General features: G+C 39.9%; 1 protein-coding gene across 2 annotated transcripts in view; it reads right to left on the minus strand.

The window, feature by feature from the left end:
- il1rapl2 (interleukin 1 receptor accessory protein-like 2) overlaps window positions 1-15338 on the minus strand; it is a 593182-nt gene that overhangs the window by 403578 nt on the left and 174266 nt on the right.

Below are 15338 nucleotides of genomic sequence, written 5' to 3' on the forward strand. Positions count from 1 at the left end.
ACCTTTCAGTGACCTTATGTACCTTATTCTTCACGTACGGAGGGTACAGCCGCGATTTGAATCTTATTGGCTTGAGACTCCCGTTTACATTCAGTTCCATTTATTTTTAGATGTTAAAAACAGCTCATTATGCTGCTTGATGTTGCAAACTTATATTTTCTTATTATATTATTCTACTTGGTCTGTAAAGTCATGCAAACACTTGTAGATCTAGTAGTTTTCTGCAGATTAGTATTCCTAGTCATTTCTCCCATAGGCTACTGAATCGGAAGTTGAAACACAATCGCAAACATGAGCGCAGTTCTGCATTTAAGGATAAGCTCAATAGAAAGCTTCAGTACATGTGGTCATCAGACTGCTTCTCCACAAACAAGAATAGGGAGGAAATCACAACACATTGTCTCAGAAAAATAATTACAGAAATGTTATTTTGCACGATATTGGCATCCAATTCAAAATATATACTCAGGAGATGTGTGGCTGTTGATCTATCCCTTTTCTGTATTGCTTCAGGACTAATTTTAAATAATTGTTTATGAAATGATGAAATGTTTAGTGCTGTACACTTTTTTTACATTACTTAAACATCTAAAACTTGTTTTTGTTTTGAGCATTCTAAACTCTAGATGATGGACAATAAAGCCCAAAGTGTATTCTTTCCAAAGACACATGAACTGTAAATGTTGATGTAATTATTCAGCAACTGTTAATGTTTTAGTACGGGAAGGTCATTTTACAGAAATCTAATTTTGCACGATATCGCAATCAAATTCAAAATATAAACTCATGAGACACATGGCTTTCAAAACATTTTTTCTAGGACATTACATTAATGTTTTCCTGTGTTTGTATATAGAAAAACAAATATTGAACATAGGACAAATTTTATTTATTACTACTACATAATATATAATAAGCATTTTTTTTTAGCATGAAACTTTCAAGATGGACCATAGTAAAGTGTCTTCTTTCCAATGATACCCAATTTATGTTTGTAGCTCAATGGGGTCAAGAACTGTTACTATTTAAATTTATGTAGGTGTAAATCCCCAAAAGTTATTTCTGGCTAACAGGTTAACTTTGTCACTTGCATATAAATGATACTGCTTTCGCCTTGGTCATGTACTAGCAACAGCATGTTAAAGCTGCAATTGATGTTTACAGTGAAAGAAAAAAATAATTCCACAGTTTTTTCAAAGTGAATGTAAAAAACAAAAAAGCTTTCTAAGCTACAACATTTGGTAATTAATTAACAGATTCCATATTTCGTGACTCAGTTTTCGAGATTCAGTTTATTTAGTGTTTTAAATTGCATTATGGGACCTTGATATGTGCTCTGTTGACTTTTAATGTTGGACATTCAACTGTGCAGTTTAACAAAGTGACTTTTTTACATACAGTGAGCATACATAAGCACACCCTTCACAAATCTATATTTTAAATTCATATTTTTTTACAGGAAGCTCTACAATATTATATTTGTGCATATACAGTACATTAGATTCGTCAGAACTGAAGCCTTTCCCAGAGATGGGTTGCGGTTGGAAGGGTATCCGCTGCGTAAAAACTTGCTGGATAAGTTGGCGGTTCATTCCGCTGTGGCGACCCCCGAGTAATAAAGGGACTAAGCCGACAAGAAAATGAATGAATGAGTACTGAAGCCAAATCTGGAGTTAACCAAACAAAATAACTTACGATATGGGGTAAAAAACTAGCACACTCAAATTTATGTTTATTTAAAAAAATTTATCCAAATTTTAAAAAAGAGGTAAAATCAAGAGGAAAAATGGAAACATTTTGTTGAATTTTTTTAGGTTGTAATTCTTTTGCAATATTTTGCTTAAAACTAATTTTATTATCTTTCAATTTCTAAATATGTTTGGTTACTAAAATATAATTTTAACAACATGATGGTGTGCTACAGATGACTGCAATGTTTTATCGCTCACCAGGTTACATAGGCTGAAGCAGAGAAGCGTCCCCACGTGTTTACCTGCTGCCATGAACTGAATCCTAGGAGGAAACTTAAGTGTAATACTCTTAAAGAGATTGTGATGTTTTTTGATGCCTAACATTCTTTTAATTGTTTTAATTAAACTTAACTGAATGATTTTAAAGTGGTTTACACCATATCTGCATTTTGAAAATCGCAGCAAAAGCTGGAGGTTTGTAGTCCACAGCATGTTGATGCAATGTTTACAGTGCTGATCCTATACTTCCGGGCTTCTTTCCACCGCAGCCTCGATTTCGTGTTTTAAAATGGCAGTCGCGTGAAATAAGCATATAAACTGTTTTAATGCGTACACCCACTCCATCCCTAACCCCAACCCCCAGTGACATCACTTGTAGAGGAAGTGCAGCAAGAAGGAGCTAGAGCTCAAGCTCTCCCTTGCTAAAGCTCAGCTCTGCCTAACGCCTGATTCACACGGGGCTTCAGCGTCAACACTTGACAGAGGGCATGTCTGAAGTTGGGGCTGACGCGATCGCCATAACAGCATCAGCCAATGATATTAGTCAGCAATCGGCTACCATCTGAGATGGGTTATTTGCATACAGCGATCTGATTGGATGACGGTCAGTAGCCGTTTAAAAAGTTGAGAAAGTCCCAACTACTGTGCTAGACGGACATGTTGGCTCCATAGACTTTTTCATTCAAAATTGGCTCATACTGGCCTATACAATTCTGGAGATCACAAATTATGTAGCAGAAGTACGCATGGCTGCATTTCATCTTTAAAGCGAACGACATGAGGCGGTATGACACCGTTCCTTTTCACGCTTACCAGCTGACTATTTACAGGGTACCTCCGTATGGACTGCTTTCCCACTGTTACCAGTTTGTCTAGTTAGCTTGCCATGTACGTGGACAAACTTGAGAGAATAGTTGACCAAAATGACGGGGTTCAAATCTAGTGAATAATATTTCCAGAAAGCAGGTAAGACAAAAACAGAAGCCAAAAAATAAAAGAAACAAGTAAATAACATGGTGAGAATGTAGTAAAATCAACCCAGGCTCATTCTGGAAACGTAGCCCCGCTGACGTTTCTGGAGACTGTGAAATACGTCACGGGAGGTACGTATTTGTGCAGTTTTTGTTTTCGCCAATCCTCTCGCAAGTGGGCACCATTCGCGCCCGCACTGTTCTCGCGTAAACAGCCACCGGAGGCCGCTGTCGAGCGACCGTCTGTCTGACTGACCGACTAGCTGAATGACTGAACGATTGACTGGGCGGCCGGCCAACCTAGCCACCCTCCTCTTCCTCCCTAAACCCAAGCGATGATTTACAAAAGCCATGCAGAAATAGAAAAGCTCTTCTTGCCCCGTTACGAACTCGTTCGCATTATTTTTTGGATTCTGTATTTTGTCTTCACTGATTTCTGGAACCGCTCTTCCCTGGACTCGAACCTGGTCATCGAATGCAGCCGGCTCTTACTCCTCCGCTCTGCTAACCGGACAAACTGGTTGTAGCGGGAAAGCCCTTTACACGGAGGAGGTGAGCCGTCAGCCCAGCCGGTGAGCGCGAAGAGGAGTGGCGTCACACCGCCCCGTAGCGTTTGCTTGAAAAAAACTAAATGCAGCCATACATATCTCCGGCCACGTGGTCTCTAGAAATGTCCGCGGGGCTTTGTAATCAGAATGAGCTTGGGTTGGGTAAATTCTAAAAACGTGGTAAAAAATCAGGCGAGGGCTTTTCTTTTACTGGATTACCTTTTAAAACTGTGAGTTGGGTTTAGGGAAGTTTGTGCTTTTGAAAACACAATCGGTTGGGAGTAGGAAAGGAGGAGGGTGGGATTGGTCAACCAGTCAGTCGACAGCGCCCTCTGGTGGATTTACATGAGAACAACAGCTACAAATGGCACTAACAAGATAAATTTGAGATCTCAAAAAGTGTACACAGTGGCCTCTGGTGCATTTGCAAAAACAAAAACTGCAAAAACTGCAAAAAAAAAAAAAAAAACATACATCCTGGGACGTATTTCACGATCTCCAGAAATGTATATATTGGTACATTTTTAGAATCAGCCTGGTTTGTTTTCATTCCACTGTGTCTTGCATTACTAACCCCGAAACCCATTTTGTATAAAACAACTCCCCTTGAAGTGGCATTTATCAATTCATTAAATGCTAATTTCTACTTAACTGTACATGAAATGCACTTATAGTCAAACTCTATCCCACTTTGTCACCATCTCAGATAACAGAGGATTTTGTAATTGCCTTATCCACACAATGCTGTCTTAGAATTCATCCAAAACAAGGTGTCTTTTGTAACAGTCTTTGCGCTGTGAGTGCATGCGCCTGATGTCTAAATAGAATCCTTAAAGCTCAGTATATGAAACGAGGCAGCATTACATTACATTGGCAGGCAGATCAAAACAGATGCAACTGTGGGTGTCATCCGAGGTTCAGCATTTTTGTGCAACAATGTTTTCGAGATTTAGTCCCTATAACTGATAGATGAGAATTTCACTACACAGCTTAGACTGACAATGATGTGAAATAAATAGATAAACAAACCATAAAGAACAGCATGAGTAGATGAGTCATAGCAGGGAAGTCTCGGATTAGTCTTGAAACTCAATCACGTAGAGATCTATCAGATTGGGGGCCAAAGAAAACCATTGTCCACACTGTCCATTTTCCTGAAGCCATGATGTGAAGTGTGACATGACAGGGAGAGAGCGACAGCATAAGGGTGATATGGGGGTGGGAAGTGGGAAGATAGAAAGAGAGCCAAAGGCAGACATTATAATACCTCCTCTGCACCCAATTAAAGGCAAACGACACTGTGGTTTGCCAACCTGCATAAGCATCCCTGAGCAAATATTTCACTTGACTGGCCTGCGGCTCTGATAAAATCACTCTGATGAGCCTCGTTCTTCACAAAATCATATGTAAGTCTCATTTCAAATCATGTTGCTAGATTACACGTACTTACAGAACAATATTTAACAACTGTCCACCTGTTTCACACATACAAAAACATTCAAGTAGCAAAGATTTCCTTTCTTGGTAACACTTTAGAATAACTATCTGTTATAACTAGTTAATAGTCCAATAATAAACTGTTCGTTAATGATTTTTAAATGACTTCTTAAATAAAAGTTAATAGATTATTAATTATTTATAACTGTGCCTTATAGATAGCCAATAGACAACTTACAAGCTGTTAGTTAACAAGTTCTAAATGACTTAAGTGCATTTTAATAATTTATACCTATACCTAATAAATTAGAAATCAATCATGAGCAAGCTGTTAGTAAATTACTAACTGAAGACTTGTTAAGTATCAGTTAATAGTTTATATATGTTATTGGGACGTTATTCTAAAGTTGCAACTATTCTTCATTTATTAACTGTTAGTAAATGAGGAATTGCTGCAACTTTAGAATAACGTCCCAATAACATACTTAAGCTAATAATTAACACCTAACTAATATATAAAAGTGGCCAAACCGAATGGGTTTGTGTTCCTTGTATTCCTTGTATTCCTAACGCTTTCCTTCTTAGACTTTACACACCTGAAACTTATTCATTGTTGCCCTTATAGTTGTGTAAACTTCTTCCTTGTCCTCATTTGTAAGTCGCTTTGGATAAAAGCGTCAGATAAATGACTAAATGTAAATATAAATGTAAATGTATTCTGTTGTATACTGCTGTTCTGCCATGTGATGGCTCAGTATTTCTACTGTATACATTAAACACAATTAGGGATGCGACGATTAACCAGTTTCACTATTAACAGCGATTTAATTCGTCACGGTTAATTAATGGTAAAGGCTTCTCAACACCATGTTTTTGCACGGAACAAAACTGCAGCAACTAAACAAAGTAGCTAGTAGTAACGAGACTAATAACCATGCACACTGGACTGACTATGACTGAGAATGTTAATTAAGGCAAGCTCGTTTAACTTTGTTATTTCCGATGGAGGGACGCGCATGCAATGCAGCACGTTCATTCTTTTTAGGCGCACCTAGTTGAGATGGCAGGGGGCTTTTGTGACCATGAGAACTGCATATGGCTGAAGTTTGATGAAGAAGCAATGGAAAGTACAAGCAAACTTGAATCCACTTACAAATAATGGCCCCGATGAGAGTGATCATGTGGTGAGTGTTGATCTGCCAGCCGAGATTAATCAAGTGTTTCAGAGAGAGTGCTGAAAGACTCAAGCGTGTTTCACAATGACAATGCATTGATAATGACCAATGACCAAAAACACATTGAATGACAGTAAAAAGTAGCAATTTACCCAAAACTGCATCAATAATATCCACTGATTTTTATATAGTCAATCAAATGAACTTTTGAAATGGCAACAAATATGTTTTAGGCCTGAACTACAAAACTAAATTTTAAATAATTTTAGTTTTAAACTAGTGGGGTTTTGAAATCAATGAATGCAAATGATTGTGATAACCGTGAAACCGTGATTATTTCTTAGACTTTAATCGTACAACCAAAATTTGAAATCGTTGCATCCCTAAACACAATGTTCAACATTTCATCTGTGGAGTTTCAAAAAAATTTGATTTTAAATATCACATCAAATTTCTGTAGCTTAAACTTGTTTCATCCATTTGCTGTTCTACAAAGTTTTACTGGTATTAGTAGATGGTTAAACTATGAACATCTGATCTGTAAAGTGTGAGTTAATATATTAGCTAAGTATTAGTTATTAGCTTATGTATGTTATTGGGACGTTTTTCTAAAGTTGCAACTATTCCTCATTTACTAACAGTTAATAAATGAAGAATAGTTGCAACTTTAGAATAACATCCCAATAACATATATAAACTATTAACTGATACTTAACAAGTCTTTGTTCATGGCTTGTTCATGATCAATTACTAATTTATTAGGTATAGTTACACATAATTAAAATGCACTTAAGACATTTATAACTTGTTAACTAACAACTTGTAAGTTATTAATTGGCTATCTATAAGGCACGGTTATAAATAATTAACAAACTATAAAATTTTATTCAACAAGTCATTTGTAACTCATTAATGAACAGTTTATTAATGGACTCTTAACTAGATGTAATGGGTAGTTATTCAAAAGTGTTACCGCTTTCTTTTGCTAGTGAGAGCTGCCTTCAAATAATGCTAGTTCATCCTTCTTGATATTCAAACACCAGATGCTGAAAAAGCACTGGTGTATAGCAGGGTTCAGTACAGGGCATTTTGTCTTTTCACTATACGCATCAGGGATGTACCCAGATACAATAACTTGTGAGGACTAGCTTGCATACAGGCAACCCAGGCTCATTCTAAAAAGTAGCCCTATATACCTTTCTGGAGAGAGCAATATACATCCCAGGAGGTACTTTTTTTTTTTTTTTTTTGCAGTTTTTGTTTTCGCAAATCCATCAGAGACCACTGTGTATGCTTTATGAGATCTCAAATTTCTCCTGCGAGTGCCACTCGTGCCTGCTCTTCTTGCGTAAATCCACCACAGGCCGCTGTTGACTGACCCACTGACCAACTGACCGATTTCCCCGCTCACAACCTTCCCTAAACCTAACCAATAGTGTTTTAAAAATAACCGAACTAGAACCAGCGCCCACCCACTTCCTAAACCCAACCAACAATGTTTTGAAAAGTAATCCAGAAAAAGAAAAGTCCCCAGATTTTCAGATCTTACCAAGTTCTCACCCTGTTATTAACTTGTTTTTTTTATTTTTTGGCTTTTGTTTTTGTCTCACCTGCTTTGTGGAACCGTTGTTCGCTGTACTCGAACCCCATCATCGTAGTCAACTCCTGGCTTCTATTCAAGTCTGCCAACGTATGCTGTGAGCAGTGCTTAATGAGCAGTTAAAGTGCAGAGCCGGATTCTGTTCTGGAAAATGTCAGATATTTGTGTTTTGAGTTCCGGTATTTATTTGAATTGGTCCGGCATTAGCTTGTGCATGGTGAATACCTATGCGTGTGTGTGAGTCAGTATGTGTAAGTTAAAGCAAAAGTCACGTTTAACTATTGGCCCTCAAAAATATTTTCAGCCAATCAGCTTTCATATGTTTACAATCACTCTCATTTTGTTGGTGATTGTTCCGCACGAAGTGAGCAGCGAAAATAAATAATGGCATAGTGGCCCACCTAAACAATATTTGTATTTTAAAAATGGCAAAGAGGCAGTCATGCATATAGTCATTTTTAAAACCACGGGTAAATCTAATAATGAGCCTGATCAAAAGAGATCTTCAGAAGATAAAACTGCGCGAATGGATCAGGATAGCAGGAGACAGAAGCAAAGCGATCTCAAGTCAGCTATAAAAACATGACAGAAGAGGTAACTCTTAAGGGCTCTTCTTGAAGATTAGACCAAGTCCTTTTTTTTTACTTGGTACATAATGGTGAAGTAAACTGAAGTGATTGTTCATACGATTTATGTTTGTAGCTACATGTTTTTATTAATCATGATAGACTTACAACATTATGTGGCACAAAAATAATTAAAGACCATTCAAAAATGTGATTTTCTGTTTTGTGCTTACTGTAATGGCATCATGTTTGACATCACTGAATTGTTTGGTGGACATCAAATCAAGGTAACTTTTCTTCCCTGGTTTTGTTCCGGAAATTATTAATTTACAAATTAGGCAATGGCTTTGAGCCACTAGACAAACTGGTTACAGCAGGTAAGTCGTCCTTATGGAGGTAAGCGTTCAGCTGCTAGTGCGAAAAGGAACGGCGTCATACCGCCCCGTTACATTTATTTTAAAGACGAAATGCAGCCATCCGTACCTCAGGCTACATAATTCACAATCTCCAGAAATGTATATACTCTAGGGCTACGCTTTCAGTATGAGCCTCTGTTGCATACAGAATATAGACAAGTAGAAGCACGCAAATATGGAAGCAGACGCTTGACTTTTTAATATGTGCACACTGTACTAGAACATCCTTACTGTCAGTTCTTCACAGCACCCCCTGCAATTGTACTGCGATTGCAATTATATGGTTTGGTTACCCCTTTACAATCTGCAGATCAATCATTTTCTGGTCTTGCAGATTCATCAGACCGTGCATACATCTGAATATGCTGCACAGCTCCTGCTCCAGGCACCTGGCATCTCGAGAGAAGACTATTACAACGCTCTGTTGGCCTTCATGCTAGCACAATTAAGCTAGGTAATCGAGACCATCAGGTCTGCAACAAAATGAAACCTCAGTGTTCACTTAAAGATATAATTTATCTCCTTCTGTAATTACTTTGCTTCTTTACAATTCTTGTAATATTAGTTTTATTGTTAATTTGTATTTTGTTGATTCAAATTTTTTTTATCATTTATTGTTTTAATGTTGGTCAATTGTAAGCATTGTTGCCTCACAGCAAGAAGATCACTGGTTAGAACCTCGGCTGGGAGTTTGCATGTTCTCCCCGTGTTAGCATGGGTTTCCTTGGGGAACTTTGGTTTCCCCCACAAGCCCAAACAACTGCGCTATAGGTGGATGGGTAAGCTAAAATTGTCCGTGTGTGTGAATGAGAATGTATGGGTGTTTCCCAGTGATAGTTTGCAGCTGGAAGGTAAAACATATGCTGGATAAGTTGGCGCTTCATTCCGCTGTCGCAACCGCTGATTAATAAAGGAAATAAGCCAAAAAGAAAATAAATGAATGAATGAAAATGGCCATAGTGTATGAGTGTGTGTGAGAATGAGTGTTTATGGGTGTTTCCCAATACTAGGTTGCAGCTGGAAGGGCATATGCTGCATAAAAAATATGTTGGAAAAATTGGTGGTTCATTCTGCTGTGGCAACCTCTGAAATAGAGACTAAGCCAAAGGGAAATGAATGTTTTAATGTTCAAAACTAAATCCAGCAGAGCTCTTTAGCATGACAGGCTTCAGTGACCAACATTATGTTACACAACTGCATATACTTCATCATCAATCCATGAATGGTAATGAATGCAAACTGTTGTCCCGGGAGCGGTAAGTATTAAATTCTAATCTAATTCCTTTCCATGCTGTTTCTTTTAATTATAGGTCAAATGCTCACACAATGTCAGATGCTTCTGTCCTTGATATTGACATTCTTATTAGAAGAGACATCAATATGGCACTGTACAGTAGTATGATTGGTCCTGATTATCATTTTAAGGTTCTTTTGGCTAATACATTTAGACATGCCCAAACACATGCAGCCACTGTAAGCTGCAACCCGGGCTCATTGTGGAAACATAGCCATGTTTCTGGAGACCGCGAAATACGTCCCGGGAGGTACGTATTCGAGCAGTTTTTGTTTTCGCGAATCCGCGAGAGGCCGCTGTGCACGATTTTTTGCATCTCGGACGCCTCTCGGGACGCCCACGCTGTTCTCACGTGAAAAGCCGCCGGAGGCCGCTGTAAAGTGACCGTCCAACTGACTGGCTGAACGATCGACTGGGCGGCCAATCGGCCGACCCAGCCGCCCTCCTCCTCCTTCCCTAAACCCAAGCGACGATTTGCAAAAGCAGTCCAGAATAAAAAGCAAAAGCCCTCGTCCAATTTTGACCGCGTTTTCGGATCTCGCCCCGTTGCGCTTTTATTTTTTTGGATTCTGTTTTTCATCTTACCTGATTTCTGGAACCGCTCTTCCCCGGACTCAATCCCGGTCGTCGCCGTGGCCGGCTCCTGAGCTAAGAAAGCCCTCCACACAGAGGTAAGCTGTCAGCCGGCGAGCGCGAAGATGAGGAGCGGAGCGGCGTCACACAGCCCTGCAGGGTTCGCTTGATAAAAAAACAAAACATGGCCATACGTACCTCCGGCCATGTAAATCGCGGTGTCCAGAAACGTCCGCGGGGCTACGTTTCCAGAATGAGCTTGGGTTGGTAAGCTGGGTATTATGACATTATCATTAATATCCTTAGTATTACATGTAGTACAAGTAGTAAGCTATTATATTGTTAGAGATTAAACACAACTTGATAAACTAACTGACACACACACAAACACATACACAATTGTTTTTATATCCCAGTGGAGACTCTCTTAGACCTGAAGATTCTACTATACAAACCATATATTCTCTCCCCTCACCACAAACCTAAACTCAACCCTCGCAGGAAACAACCTGCATCATATTTTCAAAATACTTCATTCATTTATTCATTCCAACTTTTCCTGCATATGTTTTACACAGCGCATACCCTTCCAGCTGCAACCCATCACTGGGAAATTAACACACGTAAACCACGGACAATTTAGCTTACCCAATTCTCCTATAGCGCATGTCTTTGAACTTTAAACCGAAGCAACCGGAGGAAACCCACATGAACACAGGGAGAACATGCAAAGTCCATACAGAAATGCAAACTGACCCAGCTGAGGCTCAATCCAGCGACCTTCTTGCTGTGAGGCAACAGCGCCACCACAAAATACTTTGTTCTGTGTGATTTCGAAGCATGTTTACACATGGGAACCTCAATTTTGTCCTCATGAGTCTAAGTGCATTTCCCACTGGCATATAAAAAAAAGAATACACACACACACACACACACACACACGTTTACTTCGTAGGCATAATATATTTTATACTGTAATAAATGCTTATTATACGGCCTTACCCCACCCTTACTCTTAAAACAACCCTCATAGGAAATGTGGTAAATTCTGATTTGAAAAAAGACCTTAAGTCTGATCTTTATGCATTTTGAATTACAAGGACACAATGCATGTCCTCATAAACCAACTTATAAAATAGAGTACAACTAGGTCACAGCCATGTCATTATACAATTTTGTGTCCTCGTAAACCACACACACACGCAAGCTATATACCTCCCTCATTTCAGATATGACTCTACAACAAAGCTCCTTCAAAAACAAAAGATTGAGATTGAAATAAAGTCACATTACTGCTGGAAATAAATATTTTGCTGCTTAAACCGGTGCAGCATTGTCTTTACACAAAAACACTACAATATCTATAAATGTATTTATTTTATGCATTTAAGGACCAGTCAAGACTATATTAGGGTTATAGTTTTTACCTAAATATGAGCAATATTTTATGAGTAGCAGTGCGTAATGGCTGTATATAATCAGGCAGAAGGCCTTAGTAGCCCACCAGTGAAAATATACAGCCATACCTCGTACGATTACGAGTGTAATATTGTATTTATACAATAGTTTGATGGCAAAATTGTAGATATTCATTCATTCATTTTCTTCTCGGCTTAGTCCCTTTATTAATCTGGGGTCACCACATCAGAATGAACCGCTAACTTATCCAGCATATGTTTTACGCAGTGCATCCCCTTCCAGCTGCAACCCATTACTGGGAAACATTCACACACACACACACACACACACACACACACACTACAGACTATTGAGCCAGCCTAATTAACCTATACCACATACTTTTTGGACTTGTGGGGGAAACCGGAGCACCCGGAGGAAACCCACGCGAATACGTGGAGAACTTGCAAACTCCACACGGAAATGCCAACTGACCCAGCCAAGGCTCGAACCAACGACCATCTTGCTGTGAGGCGAACGCACTGCGCCAACTTGCAGCCCTGCTAATCATAGATAAAAAAAAGAAACACAGAGAGTCTTAAAAACCCTTTTGTATGAGAAACTACTTTCTTCCTCTGTTCATTCAAATCTGCAGCAGACGCTAGAACAGCAGAAATTTAAATTATTGAAGTAAACACCGCGATCAAACTATGACCATCACATAGGACTTTTTGCCATATTTTCCGACAGGATCCACACTTGCGGCTGTCAGTAAAGGACCACACACACACAGACACACACACACAATGCAAATTTTTTTTTTCTTTCCATTTAGCCTGCGTTATTAAATTCCATAACACTCTCACCAGTCCTTACTTCTTATTTGTGTCTAATACCCCAGTTTGTCACGGCGGCATGAATTAAATGTTCATGTATCAAAGTGAAACTGCCGAACTGCAAATAAAGTCGGGCATCCTGCTTATTTGATTTAGAAGGGCACTTTTTTGTCAGAAGGCTCAGCCGTCAGGTATACATCCGCGCTAAACTATCAAGCTAAAAGTCATTATAGCTTGTGTAGAGTAGACCCAGCTCCCAAAGCAACTTTGAGAATAGACTAACGGCACTATTGTTTAATCGTGCAATAAGACTCTTCCGTTAATGCAGCCCGCTAACGCCGATAATGGCCCACCACTATATTTTCAATAAAACATATGCTAAAACAATCCTTCATAGCAGTAAAAAAGAAAATGGCATGTGATCAGCAAAAGCATAATTTACTGCATTTGTATGGGGATATCGTTTTGTTGATTTATACATAACTAAACGCTTGGCAAACGCTGTAAAGGTTTGAATGCTTACAATTTAAAAAATAGTCATTTACAGAAAACCCCTGATAATGAGTTACTCGCCTGTAAAAGAACAAGGTGCCACAGTTCACTCTGAAACATGCAGTGTGTCAGCCTAAAGCCTATATCAAGGGTGGACAACTCCAGTCCTGCAGGGTCACTGTCCAGCAGAGTTCAGTTCAATCCTGAGTGATATATAACCTATGTCAGAAATGGGCAACTTCAGTCCTAGAGGGCCACTGTCCAGCAGAGTTTAACTCCAACCCTAATCAAACACACCTGCCTGAAGCTTTCTAGTGCTCTTGTAGACATTGGCTGTATCCAAAACTGCAGCTATACCCTTAAATAGTGCACTATATGGGAGAGCAGTTATATGAAGTGGTGTCTGAAACTACTGTGAATGTTCTGATGTGCACTCAATCAAACCAGATTTGCACTGTAATGCATTGCGGTATTGAGTGTGTAATTAATGTGCACTCAAAGGCTAAAGCAGGGGTGCCCAAACTCAGTCCTGCAGAGTTTAGCTCCAACTTGCCTCAACACACCTACCTGGAAGCTTCTAGTATGACTAGTAAGAGCTTGATTAGCTGGTTTGGGTGTATCTAAATGGGGTTCAAACTAAAATTGTCTGGATATGAATAAAACATCACAAGCTGAGGTCACTGAGGTAGTTTGCAAGCTCCATATTGGCAAAGCAGAAGGGCTGGATGAGATTCAGCCTGTGTATCTTTGGTCTCTGGACATTGTGTGGCTGTCTTGGCTGACACGTCTTTATAATATCGCATGGAGGTCGGGGACAGTACCTCTGGACAGGGCAACTAGGATGGTGGTTCCCATTTTTAAGAAGGCGAACCGGAGAGTGTGCTCCAACTATAGGGGGAATCACACTCTTCAGCCTCCCAGGGAAAATCTATGCCAGGGTACTGTAGACAAGGATCCAGCTGAGGATCCAGGAGTAACAATTGGGTTTTCATCCAGGCCGTGGTACAGTGGACCAGCTCTATATCCTCACCAGGGTGCTCGAGAGTTCATGGGAGTATGCCCAACCAGTCCACATGTGTTTTGTGGACTTGGAGAAGGCATTCGACTGTGTCCCTCGTGGCATTCTGTGTAGGGTGTTCTCAGAGTATGGAGTCAGAGGCGCTCTGTTACTGTTCCTCTGGTATTTTGTGACTAAAGCATTCACCTGCTCTCTGGTCTCTGCCTACCTTCCCTCCTATCAAAATCTGCAGTAGTCTTCTCAACCCCGATTTCTTGTAATGATTAATCTAGATATCTAGTTTATGCAGAGAACTACTAGTGAGAGGACTTCACTGCTGTTCCTCAATATAGATTTTTGGTGCTCTGTGTAGGCAGTAAAATGTGAACAGCCTGTTCTGACCACATAATCTCTTCCCTCATCACAAATGAATCATTATGATGCTTTTGACACACTCCAGACATGCTTTCATATGTTTTTGTTGTTGTTTTTTGAGTGGTGACATATTCTGTGTCACCCTCTCAGTCAAATCAATATTACACATTGATTATATACAGGTTTATAAAAAGTAAAAAATGATAAAACGTCAGCCTAAAAAACAATTTATTGACATGTTAATAATTAATTTATTCATGTGAATGTTGAAAACATGTTAGTTTTTACACAACCCGGGCTCATTGTGGAAACGTAGCCCCGCGGACGTTTCTGCGGACCGCGATTTACGTCCCGGGAGGTACGTATTCGAGCGTTTTTTTGTTTTCGCGGATCCGCGAGAGGCCGCTGTGCGCGCTTTTTCACGTCTCGGGCGGGCACCGCTCGGGAGCGCGCGGCATTCGCGCCCGCACAGTTCTTGCGCGAATAGCCGGATCGAAAAAAAAAAAAAGCAAAAGCCCTCGTCTTCGATTTCGACCACGTTTTCGGATCCCGCCGCGTTCTCGCCCTTATTTTCGTCTTACCTGATTTCCGGAACCCGCCGTTCCCCGGACTCGATCCCGGTCGTCGTCCACCGTGGCCGGCTCCGGCTCGTCCTCCTCCTCCGGGGCCTCCGCTCCGCCGACGCAACGC

This window comes from Danio rerio, chromosome 14 (assembly GCF_049306965.1).
Source record: "Danio rerio strain Tuebingen ecotype United States chromosome 14, GRCz12tu, whole genome shotgun sequence".
Lineage (NCBI taxonomy): Eukaryota > Metazoa > Chordata > Actinopteri > Cypriniformes > Danionidae > Danio > Danio rerio.